Genomic DNA, 15,170 nt, shown 5'->3' with positions numbered 1-15,170 from the left:
AAAAGAATGAAACTGGACCACTATCTTATACCATTCACAAAAATTAACTAAATATGGATTAAAGACTTGAATGTAATACCTGAAACCATAAAACCCCTAGAAGAAAACATAGGCAGTAAACTTCTTGACATTGGGTGGTCATGGCATTGAAGTTTTGAACCTGACTTCAAAAGCAAAGGCAAAAAGAGCAAAAATAAACAAGTGGTACTACATCAGAGTAAAAAGCTTCTGCACAGCAAAAAGAAAACATCAGGAAAATCAAAAGGCAGCATACCGAATAGGAGAAAATCTTTGCAAATCATATATCTGTTAAAGGGCTAATGTCCAAAATATATAAAGAACTCAAACAATAGCATAAAATCAAACAATCTTATCTAAAAGTAGGCAGTATATTTGAACAGACATTTTTCTGAAGAGCACATTCAGAGAGACACATGAGAAGATGTTTAACATTACTAATCATCAGGGAAATGCAAATCAAAACCACAATGAGATACCACCTTACACCTGTTAGAATGGCTATTATTAAAAATAGGAGGAACAACAAGTGTTGGAGAGGATGTGGAGAAAGGGAACCCTTGTACACTGTTGGTGATAATGCTAATTGATGCAGCTACTGTGGAAAACAATATAGAGGTTCCTCAAGAGAATTAAAGATAGAACTACCCTATGTTCCAGCTATTCCACTTCTGGGTATTTATCTGAAGAAAATGAAAACACTAATTGAAAAAAGACATGCATCCGGTATTCATTGTAGCATTATACACAAAGGTCAATATATGGAAACAAATGTATATATAAAATTACTCAACTGTGAAAAAGAAGGAAATCTTGCTGTTTCAACAACTTGAGGATATTATACAAAGTGAAATAAGTCAGGCAGAGGAAGACAAATATTGTATGATTTCATTTATATGTGGAATAGAGAAACACAAAAAATGAACAAACAAAACAGAACAAAACAGAGAGAGAACAGATTGCTCGTCGTTAGAGGGGATGGAGATTGGGGGTTGGGTGAAATGGATAAAGAGGGTAATTGTGGTGGAAGGCAGGAAATGGTGATGGGTGGTAACTAGACTTATTGTGGTGATCACTTTGTAGTGTATACAAAGATTGAACTATTATGTTGTACACCTGAAACTAATATAATGTTCTATACCAATTTTACCTCAAAAAAAGAGAATATGTAAAAAAAAAAACCCTCACTGTGTTAATCACTAGCGCTTATTTTCCCTCCTCAATATGACAGTCTCAAGCCAACTGTAAGTGGAACGAAACCAATGAATTTTGTGTAAATATCACTGAAGTGATGTGAACAGCACATTTCTCCTGAACCCTTGTCTGGTCTTTTATTTTATTTATTTATTTATTTATTTATTTATTGCTGTACGCGGGCCTCTCACTGTTGTGGCCTCTACTGTTGCAGAGCACAGGTTCCAGAAGCGCAGGCTCAGTGGCCATGGCTCATGGGCCCAGCCGCTCCGCGGCATGTGGGATCTTCCCAGACCAGGACATGAACCCGTGTCCCCTGCATCGGCAGGCGGACTGTCAACCACTCCCCGCCACGAGGGAAGACCCTTTGTCTGGTCTTTTAGAGTGGGCCTTTCAAAGTTGACTTTTAGTGGAGATAAGATTGATTCCCTGTCACTGCAAGGATTTGTAGCTTGAGGGCATATAATAGGGGCATGATAGATGCTGGTTGAATTGAACTGAATTCTCTAGTGTTAGAGAAAGCCTGTCATTGCAAAACAATATAGTTAATTCTCATGAGACAAGAAGTATTGCTTGCAAGTTCTTATTGACGTATTTGAGCAGAATGGATTCAAATATCTACTTGCTGTGATATAGTTAATGATCTACATTATTTTATTTCATTTTCCCATGCAGGTTATGAGGGGTGATTCTAGGCAGAATTCTGAATTCAGAAAACTGTCTTCATTCTCCCCTTTGTGGCTTGATACTTATCCCTTGGTTAGAGGCCACTGGACCTCCCCCTTCACTCACTTCTGTGTAAGTATAAAAATGTTCAGGTCTCAAGCACCATTTCCCCTAGGCAATTCTTGCTGCTTCCTCAAAATTGACTAAGAAGATAAATACTACACAAATCATTTGTTTAATAAAACCAAATGCAGGCTAATGTGTTCTTTGGAAAACACATTAAACATATTTAAAACCCCAATCCCCTTTCCTTCCTTAGTAACTCAATTGCATCTAATTATTGCCTTCTTGAGACCACACCTTCCCCTAAATTCATAGGAGTGATTTTTATGAGACTAAGTCAGAAAGAAAGAAAGGTGGTGGTCTCTTTATAGAAAAGGAAAAGTGAAGAGAGGGAACTTGTATTTTCTGAGTGCTTACTCTGTGCTAGGCATTGTGCTGCAAGCTTTATACACGACTTCATTAAATCCAAACACCATCCCTGTGAGATAGGTTCTGTTATTATCTGGATTTTATATATGAGGAAACTCATTTAAGTAACCTCCCCAAGGTAAAAGAGCGAATAGTGAAGCTGGTTCTACACTCTCTCCACTACATCTTAGTGCATCCCAAAGCTGAAATATTTTCCAGGTTTCAGTGAGGTGCACTGCTGCTGTAAGAAATAGAGGCAGAGCTCAGTGGCTCATCTTCCAATAATTAGGATTTCTTGCTGAATGTGGGACTCACATCTGTGAGTCTTTGCCTACCTTTATGTGGGATGGGGCACAAAGCCAAATCCTCCACTCAACACACAGCTCTGTGTTGCTGTGCAGTATGTCTGCATATGGCAGGGGTGTAGTAGGTAGAACCCACTGAGCATCCTGTATCTGGCAGCTGTGTGGGTACAGAAGCGATGGGGAAGATTCCTGTAATCCTTATTTTGGAAACTTTGAAAGTCAGTTATGAAAAGGGCATGGAGGGGCTTCCCTGGTGGCACAGTGGTTAAGGATCCGCCTGCCAATGCAGGGGACGCAGGTTCAAGCCCTGGTCCGGGAAGATCCCACATGCCATGGAGCAACCAAGCCCGTGCACCACAACTACTGAGCCTGTGCTCTAGAGCCCGCGAGCCACAACTACTGAGCCCATGTGCCACAACTACTGAAGCCCGTGCACCTAGAGCCTATGCTCCGCAACAAGAGAAGCCACCGCAATGAGGAGCCCACGCACCGCAATGAAGAGTAGCCCCTGCTCACCGCAGATAGAGAAAGCAGCGCACAGCAACAAAGACCCAATGCAGCCAAAAATAAATAAAAAATTTAAAAATTAAAAAAAAAAAATTAAAAGGGCATGGACTGGCTTTACTAGGAAGTCACCTTAGTTGAGCATGAGGCTATTCTCTATCAAGAAGGAGGTGGGCATATATGATAGGGTTCATGAACTCTTGAGCCAAGGACACCATGCAGGTAGAAAGGCACATCTTATAGCCACCATTTAGAACAAAAAGCCAGTCCTTTCTGTCCCAACTAATGCGTGGGATCTTGAAGAAGTGGATTTCTGCCTCACCACTGCCAACCCGTCATGCTTTCAATGGGTCATCATAGAGGCACCTGGGGCAGGGATCAGGGAGGAGACAAGAAGGGAGAGAGAACAGATGCCCCCCCTCCCCTAAACCCATCTCCCTCTCCAGCTGCATGGAACACTGCCCAGGCTCAGAGAAATATTGAAAACAATGGTACCCTAGTGCACGGAAGCTATGGAAATGGGCAGGGATCCCGTTCCTTCATAACTACATTTTCATCTCCCTGTTCTCCCTTCTCTGTCTTCCCCAAACAGGTGTGAGGGAGGCTTGGACCTGGAAAGCAACATTGATAGTACTATTAGAAGCAGTGCTAGAGACAATCATACGAGAAAACGAGAGACTATTTCTAGAGTTGAATATTGACAAAAGAATATAATAGCAGCAAAGTGTCAAGGTTGTAGGTGGATCGATCTAGTTTCTAGGCATTGTTTTGCGTTTGTGCTTTTCCTCCTTTTCTCTCAGTGTTCTGGGCCACTCTGCTTCCCACCTGGAGCGGCCTCCCTCAATGGGTAGTGAGGGATGGCTGTCTGGCCTGCAACTGCACTGCCCGCTCCTCCCCTTCCTTAGCTGATTCTGCACCTAAGCTCACTGTCGTCATGGCTCTCAATCTGCCAGGCACTCCTGACCCCTCCTGGTCTGCTTGTCTCATTATTATCTTTACCGCAATTGTTGAACGTGGGTGAATCTGCAAACTCTGATGGCACCCAGATTCAAGTGAAGGTTGCAAACTACGCAGCCCAGTCATCGGGGGCTTCCAAGCTCCTGGAGTTGCTCTTTCTTCGCTGTCCATTTGTCCTTCCGTCCTGGGGCACCACTGGGACCTATCCTCCCGACCATTACCAGGTGAGAATCAGGCCTGATCCATTAGCTATTACTGAGGGTGGAGGCCTTTCACTTGTGAAACTGCCATCAACTGCAAAATATTTGTGATCTTTTGGAGTGTGCATCGTCTAAGCAAGCATGACACAGTCAGTGTGGCAGGAAAATAAAGATTCATGTTTATTCTCTCTGTATTCTCCCATTTCTCCGAATCCTCCCCAAGCAGGTAGCCAGCTTTTATACAAGCGGCAAAAATTGCTTGAAGTTTCTGAAGCTTAGTTTTGCTATTGTTGATGAGACTAAACTCACTGCAGGCATTTTGCTGGGTGTTCTGAGAGAGAGGAGAGGCTTTCAAGGGTCCTAGGAGGGAAGATGGGGAAGTGCTCACAGAGAGATTCCTGGGGAATAGTTGGAACTTTGGTGGGGCTTGTGGCTTATTCCAAGGTGTCTTGGGTAGGGACAACATTTCAGAGGCTTAGGTGCTTCCAGCCAGAAGTAGCAGGGCCTCAGGATATGAGGATAATCCTTTAGAGACTGGGCATCTCTGATAACTGGCGTGGACCAGTTACTGGAGGAAAGTTCCAGATACCTTCACATCATGTAAAAATGATAATGATGATGGTGATACATATTTACTGCATACTTAAGTGCCAGACATTATCCTAAGAAACTTGCATATATATTAACACATCTAATTGTCCAATGACCCTGTGAGGTAATTACTATCATTATCTCCATTAATGGTCAGAGAGGTTAAGTAGGTTACCCAGTGTGACATACTAGTCAGTGGCAGAACCATGATAAGAATCTAGGTAGTGTGGTTCCAGAGCCATCAAAGAATGTCATTTCTGACCTCTTTAAAGGAGACTGGGAGACTTTTGCATGACCTTGAGTTGGAGGTGGCAGCGAGTAGGAGGAAAAGAAACCCCATGATGACTAAAATTGAATTTCCCATCACCTGGTGGGACAGAAATCGAGTTTTATTTAGGTTCATAGGAAGGAAAGAAAGAAATGTGACATTTCTCATATTCCTGGATTGTGGACCAAGATTCAAACATCTTTCATATACAAAATAATTTATTTTCTAAATGTTAGCATTACCTCCACCAATTCAAGGTAGGAGTAGGCTGCAGACCACATGATTAATTTTTTTTTTTCTCTCGTCACGTTTAGAGTGCCTGCTGACTCTCCCTAGCTGTGTGGTTCCCTAAAGGGTCCTCAATTCACTGAGACCTGTGTGGGAAACCCAGCGAGATGGCAAGTGAGCTCCGGGCTCTGGGAAGGCGGTCCCATATTAACCTTATGAACTGGCCAATGATTCCAAGTTAGGTGGGTGGGTATTTGTGGAGACACATACAAATACATATGCATTGATTAGACAGCTTCCCAGTGCTTTTTTAGTATTTGAAGTATATCATTATATTAAAACCAAAGAAAACAGAAAACAACTTTTGAAGAAAAGTTCCTTCCTATTTGTCGCCAGCTTGAGGTCATGATGTAGACAGTATTTCTCAAGGAGAAATGAAAGTGGAGGAATAATTTAGATACTCCAGGCAGCTATGATTTCAAGATGCTTGGGAGCTGTGGGATAAACCGTGATGGGGAGGGTAGCTACACAAGAAGCACCAGTTTGCAGCCGTATGGATTTTCTTGCAGTTCTTTGAATAGGTTGTGTTTTTCTCGCCTCTGGATCTTTGCACTGGCTGGGTTCTTCGTCTAGATACCTCATCCTCCATTTTTCTCATGGCTGGTTCCTTCTCATCCTTCATGCCTAGCTCAGTGTCATTTCAGGCAGCCTTTCCTGGTCCTTCTTTCTAAAATAGGTCCCCTCTCCCTGTTCTACCTCTCAGCATCCTGTTTATTTCCTCCATTGTGCTAATCTCATGTTAAATATTTTATTTGCTTACCTTTTAATCAAGATACTAATTTATTTATTTGACCTACCACCCCATAATGTAAGCTCCACGAGGTTAGAGCCCATGTTTGTTTCATTCACTCCAGTACTCAGCATAGTGTTTTGAATAGAGAATATCATCGATTAATATTCGTTGCATCATGTATGAAAGAAGACAGGAGACCGGCTTGGATATATAATGGTAATTCCTTCTTTCTCCACTTGGTGGCGCTGCACTTGAATAAACACCTCCATGCTTATGTTCACTTTGCCTCTTTTTTTAACTTTTTTAGTTTTTTTTTTTTTTATTGGAGTATAGTTGATTTACAATATTGTGTTAGTTTCTGCTGTACAGCAAAATGAATCAGCTATACATATACATATATCCCCTCTCTTTTGGATTTCCTTCCCGTCTAGGTCACCACAGAGCATTGAGTAGAGTTCCCTGAGCTATACAGTAGGTTCTCATTAGTTATCTACATAGTATCAATAGTGTACATATGTCAATCCCAGTCTCCCAATTCATCCCACCCCTTTTCCCCCCTTGGTATCCATATGTTTGTCCTCTACATCTGTGTCTCTATTTCTGCTTTGTAAATAAGATCGTCTATACCAATTTTTTCAGATTCCGCATATATGCGTTAATACATGATATTTGTTATTCTCTTTCTGACTTACTTCACTCTGTATGACAGACTGTAGAGGGCTTTTCATATTGTTATCTTGGTTTGTCTGAGCCCTGGGCTTCAGCTCTGTAGAAGATTATTCTATTTATTCTGTGTCAACCTGATTCTCCACCACAGATTTTGCCTCTGGTTCTCAATACTTAACCTGGTTTCTCCCAACTTCTGCTGCTTTCATTCTTAGCAGTGGCTCCTGCCATTGTCACTGACGTGGCTGAATCTTCCTTCTTCTCTTCTTTAAATTCCTATACCAGATGACTTCCAGTTAAAATAAATTAATTGAACAAAAATAAACTATACTCCCACAAAAGAAAAACAAGAAGCAGGTCCTAGCATAACTTTATATCCGTAACTCATCTTAATTAAACAGATTTTTTAAAATAGATTAATTGGGTTTTCAATTTCATACTCCATTTTGAAGTTCAAAAAAACCTACTTTACTATGGGCAACTTTTGAATGTTTTTCTAGAAAAAATATCTACATCATATTCTCCAAGGACCTCAGAGTGCCCATATTTTTTGAGTCACCAAATGCGATGAAAATAAGCCTAAGATGTCCTTGTTTTTTTTTAAACATCTTTATTGGAGTATAATTGCTTTATAATGGTGTGTTAGTTTCTGCTTTATAACAGTGAATCAGCTATACATATACATATATCCCCATATATCCTCCCTCTTGCGTCTCCCTCCCACCCTCCCTATCCCACCCCTCTAGGTGGTCACAGAGCACGGAGTTCATCTCCCTGTGCTATGTGGCTGCTTGAGATGTCCTTATTAAAACCTCATCGCTAGTTGGAAGCCACGACGCTGAAATTAAGGGAAGAATTCTTAGGAATCTCACTACTTTCTCAGAAGAGACTGCAGTCTTCATTAATAAATTCCTTCATTCTAAGGAAGGGTTTGGGATTTTGAACTTCAGCCAAAAGGAAAAATCCTCCCCAAAGACCACATCTCCCTCTACTTTCTGATTGATTCCAGAGTGTTTCTATTTTTGTACTTGAACTGAAATCATGTTCTTTGCCTCCTACCTAGCTTCTGAGCTCTTTCAACCCCCTCTGCCTCCACTGAGAAGAGAACCATCCTTGGAAATTTACCCTTATCTTCGTCGGTGTCCCTTCTGTGCATACGAGGAGGATGTACCTTATGTTTGCGGGGGGCAGGTGGGAGGAGCAGCTGGGGTGAGAAGAAGTGAGCAGCCCGATAACAGTAAAATGGAGGAGAGTGTGAGTGTGCGTGTGTGTGTGTGTGAAAAGAGAGCAAGTGCCACAACATGGAAATTGCCCAAGAGGGACTTCCTTGGTGGTGCAGAGGTTAAGAATCTGCCTGCCAATGCAGGGGACACGGGTTCGAGCCCTGGTCCGGGAAGATCCCACATGCCGCGGAGCAACTAAGCCTGTGCGTCACAACTACTGAGCCTGCACTCTAGAGCCCGTGAGCCACAACTACTGAGCCCGAATGCCACAGCTACTGAAGCCCGCTTGCCTAGAGCCTGTGCTCCGCAACAAGAGAAGCCGCCGCAGTGAGAAGCCCGCGCACGGCAACGAAGGGTAGGCCCCGCCCGTCACAACTAGAGAAAGCCCACGTACAGCAATGAAGAGCCAACACAGCCAAAAATAAATAAATTTATAATTTTAATAAAAAAGAAATAAAATTGCCCAAGAAATCGTAAACCTTGAAGTCTGTTCTCCAGAGCTAACTATACAGTAAATGTGCCAGGTGAAAAATCAGTGAGACCCTAGACATCATGAAAATCAAAGAGGATTAATACCTACTAAGGCAAAGCAATTTACCATGAATTTCAATGATAGATTATATAACATCACATTTTTGGTTGTTTCTTTTAGTTATAATTCCATTTAAATCTTTAATTTCTCTGTGAATATTTAGTATAACCTTATTCTGTGTCAGGTCCTGTCACAGGCTCTGCGGATGGCCGGGAACAAGGCAAAGAATCTGCTCTCATGGACTTTACTGATTTTCTTTAAATGAAAGAACACTGAGACTATTTTTTGCTTTCATATAATGAAATAAATATCATCACGCTATTTCACTTCAATTATTAACAAATTATTTTAACATTTGGTCTGTTGCAACAATGCATTTTATAGATCTATCTAATTTAAATTATATATAATAATATATATTCTTAATTATATATGTAATATATATAATTATACATATATATTCTTTGCATTTTCAAGTGCAAAAGGAATTATAATAAATATATTTTCCCTCACCAAAAATGTATCTCTTTTCATTCCATATCAGTGCATAGAGAGCTCCTTTTAATAGCTGCATAGGATTCCAGTGTGTAAATATTCTGTATTTTATTTAACCAGTTCCTACTGGTGGACATTTAGGTCCTTTACAATCTTCCCAAGTAAGGCAAAGGTGGATGCATGTCCAAATCCTTGGACATGCATCATTTGGCAAATGTTCACATGCATCGTAAGATACATTTCTAGAAGTGGAATTTTGGGGTCAAAGTTATGTGTACTGACACTTTTGATATATATTGTCAAATTGCTCTCAGTTTAAGTTGTACCAATTCACACTTAGTAATATGTAACTACCTCTTTCCTCAAAACCTTGACCAAAGCATGTGTTGTCAAAGTTTTTGATTTTTGTCAATCCGATAGGTAGAAAATGATACCTCTTGGTAGCTTTAATTTGTATTTCTCTTATTATGAGCAAGACTGATCATCTTTTCATATGTTTAGAGTTATTCATATTTCCTTTTGTATAAACCGACTGTTCATAATCATTGCCAGCTTTTCTACTGGGTTACTGTTTGATGTTATTGACCAATATATATAGTGGAATTTAGCCCTAGTCTAATCCAAAATATGTTGCAAATATTTTACCTAGTTTGCTGTTTGTCTTTTAAGCTTGTTTTGGTATTTTGTTCTGTCTTGTTTTTGCTGTGCCGAGTTTTTATGTAGTTGAACTTTACCACCTTTCATTTTATGTTCTCTAGGTTTTGTGTTATATTTAGAAAGCCCTTCTTACTTCAAAATTATAAAGATAATTCTGTCATGTTTTCTTTTCATGCTCTCATGGCTTTTGTTTTTAGCATTTACATATTTAATAATTCTGGAATTTATTTTGGTGTAGGGTATGATACAAAGACAAAGGGAATTGTATTGGTTGAGTCTAAGTTGAGCTGAGAATAGTAAACATAAAGTAATGGAGTATTAAACAAAATTGAGGTTTATATCTCTCTCCTGTGAAGGTAGTATAGGTCCAAAGCTTGTATGATATTTCATGATATGAGGGATTAATGCTTTTTTCATCTCATTGCTTCACTATGAGGAAGTTCCTTTTCCAAGGTCACTTTATAGTCCAAGATGGCTATTGGAGCTCCAGCTAAAACATCTGGGTGATTTTCTTTAATGGTATGCTTGTGTCCTTTTCTTTCTAGTTTTTGTTGATCTCTTGTAGGTTTTGATTTGTGGTTACCATAGTGTTCATATATGTTGACCGATAACTATAGCTACTTGTTTTAAACTGGTAGTCATTTGAGTTCAAATATATTTTAAAAGATTTACAATTTTGTTTACTCCCCTTCCCCATGTTTTGTGTTTTTGATGTCATATTTTACATCTTCATGTTTATCTCTTCACTATTATTGTAATTATAGTTGCTTTTATAATTTTTTGTCTTTTAATCTGCATACTAGCTTATTTAAGTGGTTGATCCACAGTCTTTACTGTATATTTGCCTTTCTAGTGGGATATTTTCTTTTCCTATAGATTCTTACTTATTGTTGTAGCCTTTTCTTTTCCATTTAGAGAAGACCCTTTAACAATTTTTTTAGAGTAGGTTTAGTATTGATGAAGTCAGTTAGTTTTTGCTTGTCTGAGAAGTTCTTTATCTCTTTTAATTCTACATGATAATCTTGCTGGGTAGAGTATACTGGGAAAAGCCATTTTAGCACTTTAAATATATCAGGTCACTCCCTTCTGACCTAAAAAGTTTCTGCAGAAAAATCAGCTGATAATCTTGTTGACATTCCCTGTATATGACTCTGTTTTTCTCTTGCTGCCTCTAGAATTCTCTTTGTCTTTAACTTTTGCATTTTAAATTATAAAATGTGGTGGTGTGGGTCTATTTGTGTTAACCTTGTTTGGGACTATCTGTGCTTCTTGTTCCTGGATATACTTCCTTCTTCATTTATGGGAAATTTTCAGCCATAATTTCATCAAATATATCTTGACCACCTTTTCTCTCTCTTCTCCTTCTGGGACCGCTATAATGCAAATGTTGTTATGCCTGATGTTGTCTCATAGATATGTTCTCATTTGTTCAGTTAGTTTTTCTTTTTGCTGTTCTTCTGAATGGGTGATTTCTATTTTTCTATCTTCTAGATAACGTATGCGTTTTTCTATATCACCTAGTCTCCTGTTAATTCCGTCTAGTGCATTTGTCATTTCAGTTATTGCATTCTTCAGTTCTGACTGGTCCTTTTAAAAATATTTTCTAGTTCCTTATTGAAATTCTCACTGTGTTCATCTAGTCTTTTCCTTAATTTAGTTAACATTCATATTACTAATGCTTCAAACTCTTTATCTGGTAAATTATTTGTTTCATTAGTTGTTTTTTCAAGGTTTATTTTCTTGGTCTTCCATTTGAAACAAATTCCTCTGTCTTCTCATTTTGTTTAACTTTCTCTGTCTCTATGAGACTAGGTGAAACAGTTACCCATTCTAGTCTTGAAGTGGTGTCCTGTGTAGCAGCAACCCTATACAGTCTGTGTGCGCCCAGTGGCTTTGGCGGGAGCCCTGGATCTGATGTGAGCACAGATCTCATCTTCGCCCAGGGTGTGCTGGCAGCTATCATCTTGGTAGGTGGCATGACTGGAGATGGAGGGACTAGAACCAGTGCCAGGTGTGAGCTGGAGCTTCTCCTCTGTTCAGTGGCCCGCACCACCCTATCGGAGCTGGTGTTGGGTCCCACGTTGCCGGAGCAGAAGCCCTGCGGGGTGGATTCAGGCTGGCTCTATTTCCTTGAAGTGTGTGCTCTCCCCGCTCTGAGCACTGGCCCCCTCACCCCAGAGGGGAGCAGTGCTGGGGCAAGAGGAGCTGGAGTGGCTGCTCACCATAGGCTGGAGCGTGAGCTGTGATGGTCCTGGCACTAGTCAGAGATCTGGACTGCTCCTGATGTGCTGCCTTTGCAAACACCAGTAATGGCTGCCCTTGCCCTGTTCAGACACCATGCCAGGCCCAAGCTGGCTCTGTCTCTTACAACTGCACACTTCCCTTGGCTTCTTCAGTAGCCCTTGCCCCGGTTGGAGTTGTACCGTGGAACAAGTGGGGCTGGAGTGGGCACTCAGCTCAGGCTGGGGCTCGTGCTAGGACCATCATGGGAAAACGGCCACAGTCATGGGCAGTTTCAATCTGCTTCCTCTGCCTTGTTTCACGGGTAAGCAAGAGTGTGTGCTCTCTTCATGAGCAGAGTCTAGATTTCTTACAGCCCCGCTGTCAGTTTCACTGGTTTTCATTAGCTAAGGGGACTCATCCTCTCCATGTTGGACCCCAGGGCTGGGGTACATAATATGTGGTTGGAAGCACTTACTCCCCAGGGAGGATCACTGAACTTGTATAATCTCCCTCTTCTTCTGTGTCTCCTCCTATAGGGGCGCAGGTCCAGACCTGATCTCTTCTCTTCTCTTACTACCTGATTCTGTGTGCCTCTTTCTTAGAGCCTTGGTTTCATAATTGTTTTTCTGCCAGTCTCTAGTTAGTTTTCAGTGAGAATTGTTCCACATCTAGATGTATTTTTTGTGTGTGGTGTGTGTGTGTGGTACGCGGGCCTCTCTCGTGGCGGAGCACAGGCTCCGGACGCGCAGGCTCAGCGGCCACGGCTCACGGGCCCAGCCGCTCTGCGGCATGTGGGATCTTCCCGGACCGGGGCACGAACCCGTGTCCCCTGCATCAGCAGGCGGACTCTCAACCACTGCGCCACCAGGGAAGCCCTAGATGTACTTTTGATGTGTTCGTACGGGGAGGTGAGCTCTGTGTTCTCTTACTCTGCCATCTTGATCTCCCACCTTAATTATCTTGACTGTGGTGATTACTTCACAATGTATATGTATATCAAAATATCAAGTTGTACATATTAAATATATACATTTTTGCCCAATTATACCTTAATAAAACTGAGAAAAAAAAGAAAAAATGTTGATGAGTGGCTATTAGGTGTACAGATACTCTATTTTTATATATATTTTAAATATTTTTATATTTTATATTTTTATATTTTTTATATTCATTGCATATTCATTGCATCCTTTACTATGATAGGATATTCTCTCTGTTTTATTTTTAGTTAAATATTTTTGGCCTTGAATTCAACTGGGTCTGACTATTAAGATCATGACCCCTTCTTTCCTTAGGTTTACATTTGCCTATCCTAGTTTTGTCCATTATTTCACTTTCAACCTTTTTGGATCATCTTTAAAGTTATTTCTCTTATACCTCAGCATATTTGAGTCCAATCAGATTTTTCTTCCTCCCTTTTTTCTGAATGAGTTTCCTTAGCTGATGTATTTTGTCAGTTCTGTTTTGTTTGTTTGTTTGTTTATTTTGGCTGCATTGGGTCTTTGTTACTGTGCGTGGGCTCTCTCTCTAGTTGCGGCAAGCGGGGCTACTCTTCATTGCAGTGCACAGGCTTCTCATTGTGGTGGCTTCTCATTGAGGAGCAGGGCTCTAGGTGAGCGGGCTTCAGTAGTTGTGGCTTGCGGGCTCAGTAGTTGCAGCACACTAGGTCTAGAGCACAGACTCAGTAGTTGTGGTGAACAGGCTTAGTTGCTCTGCGGCATGTGGGATCTTCCCGGACCAGGGATCCAACACATGTCTCCTGCACTGGCAGGTGGATTCTCAATCACTGCACCATGAGGGATGTCCCCTGTTTTCTTGTTTTATGTTTCACTCTGTTTTGGTAGCTTAAAACACTCACAAATGACCTCCCTTCACTTTCTAAGTGTTTCTTTTGATGATTTGGAAGGTTTGCATTTTGTTCAACTGGTATTTATTATTATTATTAATTAAAACTTTATTAAATACTCTTTTTTTTTTAACATCTTTATTGGAGTATAATTGTTTTACAATAGTGTTAGTTTTTCCTTTACAACAAACTGAATCAGTTATACATATACATATGTTCCCATATCTCTTCCCTCTTGCATCACCCTCTCTCCCACCCTCCCTATCCCACCCCTCTAGGTGGTCACAAAGCACAGAGGTGATCTCCCTGTGCTATGCAGCAGCTTCCCACTAGCTATCTAATTTACATTTGATAGTGTGTATATGTCCCTGCCACTCTCTCACTTCGTCTCAGCCCACCCTTCCCCCTCCCCATATCCTCAAGTCCATGCTCGAGTAAGTCTGTGTTTTATTCCCGTCCTACCACTAATCTCCTCATGACATTTTTTTCCCTTAGAGTCCATATATATGTGTTAGCATACGGTATTTGTTTTTCTCCTTCTGACTTACTTCACTCTGTATGACAGACTCCAGGTCCATCCACCTCATTATAAATAACTCAGTTTCATTTCTTTTTATGGCTGAGTAATATTCCATTGTATATATGTGCCACATCTTCTTTATCCATTCATCTGTTGATGGACACTTAGGTTGCTTCCATGTCCTGGCTATTGTAAATAGAGCTGCAATGAATATTTTGGTACATGAGTCTTTCTGAATTATGGTTTTCTCAGGGTATATGCCCAGGAGTGGGATTGCTGGGTCGTATGGTAGTTCTATTTGTAGTTTTTTAAGGAACCTCCATACTGTTCTCCATAGCGGCTGTATCAATTTACATTCCCACCAGCAGTGCAAGAGGGTTCCCTTTTCTCCACACCCTCTCCAGCATTTATTGTTTCTAGAGTTTTTGATGATGGCCAATCTGACCGGTGTGAGATGATATCTCATTGTAGTTTTGATTTGCATTTCTCTAATGATTAATGATGTTGAGCATTCTTTCATGTGTTTGTTAGCAATCTGTATATCTTCTTTGGAGAAATGTCTATTTAGTTCTTCTGCCCATTTTTGGATTGGGTTGTTTGTTTTTTTGTTATTGAGCTGCATGAGTTGCTTATAAATTTTGGAAATTAATCCTTTGTCAGTTGCTTCATTTGCAAATATTTTCTCCCATTCTGAGGGTTGTCTTTTGGTCTTGTTTATGGTATCCTTTGCTGTGCAAAAGCTTTTAAGTTTCATTAGGTCCCATTTGTTTATTTGTGTTTTTATTTCCATTTCTCTAGGAGATGGGTCAAAAA

Source organism: Kogia breviceps, chromosome 6 (assembly GCF_026419965.1).
Source record: "Kogia breviceps isolate mKogBre1 chromosome 6, mKogBre1 haplotype 1, whole genome shotgun sequence".
NCBI lineage: Eukaryota > Metazoa > Chordata > Mammalia > Artiodactyla > Physeteridae > Kogia > Kogia breviceps.
The sequence above is the reverse complement of the archived record's forward strand: the minus strand, read 5'-3'. Positions refer to the sequence as shown.